At 38.6% G+C, this 3308-nt stretch overlaps 1 pseudogene; it reads left to right on the plus strand.

Moving 5' to 3' along the window:
* Window positions 1-487: 487 nt before the first annotated feature.
* On the plus strand, window positions 488-1732 carry LOC116892741 (annotated as a pseudogene).
* Window positions 1733-3308: the final 1576 nt, after the last annotated feature.

A 3308-nucleotide genomic window follows, 5' to 3' on the forward strand; every position in this document is an offset into this window, starting at 1 on the left:
TCAGGCAGGGCTCCTGCCTCACCTGGGCCCTCTCCCACGGGAGCCCAGAGGCCTTATACAGTTTCCTCTTGGGCCAGGGATGTGGGCAGGGGTGGGCAGTGTTGGTGGTCTCTTCTGCTCTGCAGCCTCAGGAGTGCCCACCTGACCAGGCGGTAAGGTATCTCTCCCACGGGTTCTGGGAGCAGAGAGCTGCTGCCTTTTTTGTACATTCTTGATTCTCATTTTGCATGTCCTACCAAGCAATTTTTTAATTACTAAAATTAGTTATTTGTCATACAATTCTTGAATTGTTACATCAATGATATCATGATTAAAAATATATCAAAGGAAAGCACAAAAAATTAATTAATAGGAGCTGGGCGGTGCCATGGAGGAGTTGGTGGCCGTGAAAACGCGGACCCGCTGGGCCGCCAGGGCCATCGCCGCCGCCGCCACCGCCAAGAAGCCCTTGTTCCCCCTGCAGGGAGGAGAGTCTGGTGCCAACAAGATGGCAGACAGGGAGCTGAACGTGGACAGCCTCATCACCTGCCTGCTAGAGGTACAAGGATGTCGTCCGGGAAAAATTGTGCAGATGACTAAAGCAGAAGTCCGAGGGCTGTGTATCAAGTCTCGTGAAACCTTTCTTAGCCAGCCTATTCTTTTGGAATTGGAAGCATCACTGAAGATTTGTGGAGATATTCGTGGACAGTATACAGACTTACTGAGATTATTTGAATATGGGAGCTTTTCCACCAGAAGCCAAACTATCTTTTCTTTTGAGATTACATGACAGAGGAAAAGCAGTCTTTGAAACCATCTGTTTGCTATTTTTTACAAAATCAAATACCTGAGAGACTTCTTTCTTCTACGAGGAAACCATGAATGTGCTAGCATCAACTGCATTTATTGAATATATGATGAGTGCAAACGAAGGTTTAATATTAAATTGTGGGAGACATTCACTGATTGTTTTAACTGTCTGCCTATAGCTGCTATTGTTGATGAGAAAATCTTCTGTTGTCGTGGAGGACTGTCACCAGACCCACAGTCTATGGAACAGATTCGGAGAATTATGAGACCCACTGGCGTACCTGATACAGGTTTGCTTTGTGATTTACTGTGCTCCGACCCAGATAAGGATGTACAAGGCTGGGGAGAAAATGATCGTGGTGTTTCTTTTACTTTTGGAGCTGATGTAGTCAGTAAATTTCTGAATCGTGATGATTTAGACTTGATTTGTTGAGCCCATCAGGTGGTAGAAGATGGATATGAATTTTTTGCTAAAAGACAATTGGTAACTTTATTTTCTGCCCCAAATTACTGTGGCGAGTTTGACAATGCTGGTGGTATGATGAGTGTGGATGAAACTTTGATGTGTTCATTCCAGATATTGAAACCATCTGAAAAGAAAGCTAAGTACCAGTATGGTGGGCTGGATTCTGGACGTCCTGTCACTCTACCTCGAACAGCTAATCCACCGAAGAAAAGGTGAAGACAGGAATTCCGGAAAGAGAAACCATCAGATTTGTTAAGGACATACTTCATAATATATGTGTGCACTGTAAAAACATCCAGCCATTCGACACCCTTTATGATGTCACACCTTTAACTTAAGGAGACAGGTAAAGGATCTTAAATTTTTTTCTAATAGAAAGATGTGCTACACTGTATTGTAATAAGTATACTCTGTTATAATATTCAACAAAGTTAAATCCAAATTCAAAAGTATCCATTAAAGTTCTATCTTCTCATATCACAATTTTTAAAGTTGAAAAGCATCTCAGTTAAACTAGTTGTGTTAGGTACCCAGATGAAAACATGAAGATCCATCTGTGTAATGTGGTTTTAGTGTTGCTTGGTTGTTTCATTATTTTGGGCTTGTTTTTTTGTTTGTTTGTTTTTGCTAAAAGAATGGCATCTACTTTTCCTGTTTTTCCCTAACCATTTTAAAAAGTGAAAATGGGAAGAGCTTTAAAGACATTCACTAACTATTATTTTCCTTCACTATCTACTTAAGTAACTGTTGGATCTTACTAAGAAAACTTACAACTCATAATAAAAAGGAACTTTAGAGGCTGATAGGTTTTAAAAATATACAAACTATTTGATCCAATGATTTTAATCAAACAGTTTGACTGGGCAAACTTTGCAGCTGATAATGAGTATTTTGCTTTTTACAAATTGACACTGATTTGGATTTGTGCACTCTAACCTTTAATTTACTGATGCTCTATTGTACAGTAGCATTTCATTTAAGAAAAGATTATTTCATTAGATGCTGAGAAAGCATTTGAGAAAATTCAACACCCTTTCATGATAAAAGTTTTGGAAACTAGTAGCTAACATCAAACTAAATGAAGAGAAACTTGAATCAATCCCACTAAAATCAGGGAATAGACAAGGCTGCCCACTCTCTCCTTACTTATTCAATATAGTACTCAAAATCCTAGCCAGAGCAACAGATGACAAAAGGAGGTCAAAGGGATACAAATTGGAAAGGAAGAAATCAAAATATCACTATTTGCAGATGATATGATAGTATACTTAAGTGACTCGAAAAGTTCCACCAGAGAACTACTAAGCCTGATAAATAACTTTAGCAAAGTGGCTGGATATAAAATTAACTCAAACAAATTAGTAGCCTTCCTCTATTCAAAGGATGAACAAGTTGAGAAAGAAATAAGATAAAGTCCACCCCTCACAATAGACATAAATAACATAAAATTCCTCATTGTGATTCCAACCAAGCAAGTGAAAGATCTGTATGACAAGAACTTCAAGCCTCTGAAGAAAAAAATGAAGAAGATCTCAGAAGATGTAAAGACCTCCCGTGCTCATGGATTGGCAAGATTAATATAAAAAAGATGGCCTTCTTACCAAAAGCAATCTACAGATTCAATGCAATTCACATCAAATTTCCAACTCAATTCTTCATAGAATTAGAAAGTGCAATCTGCGAATTGATTTGGAATACCAAAAAGTCCATGATAGTGAAAACTATCCTCAACAATAAAAGAACTTCTGGGGCAATCACCATCCCTTACCTCGAGATATACTACAGAGAAATCATGATTTTTAAAAAACCTGCCTGGCAGGTAGATCAATGGAATAGACCTTTGGTCACTTGATCTTTGACAAAGGAGCTAAAACCATCCAGTAGGGAAAAAAAATAATCTTTTCAACAAATGGTGCTGGTTCAACTGGAGGTCGTCATTTACAAGAAGGCAAATTGATCCATATGTACTGCCCTGTACAAAGTTCAAGTCCATGTGGATCAAGGACCTCCACATAAAACTGGATAGACTTAAACTAAAAGAAAAGTGAGGAAG

Source organism: Rattus rattus, chromosome 2 (assembly GCF_011064425.1).
Source record: "Rattus rattus isolate New Zealand chromosome 2, Rrattus_CSIRO_v1, whole genome shotgun sequence".
Taxonomy (NCBI): domain Eukaryota; kingdom Metazoa; phylum Chordata; class Mammalia; order Rodentia; family Muridae; genus Rattus; species Rattus rattus.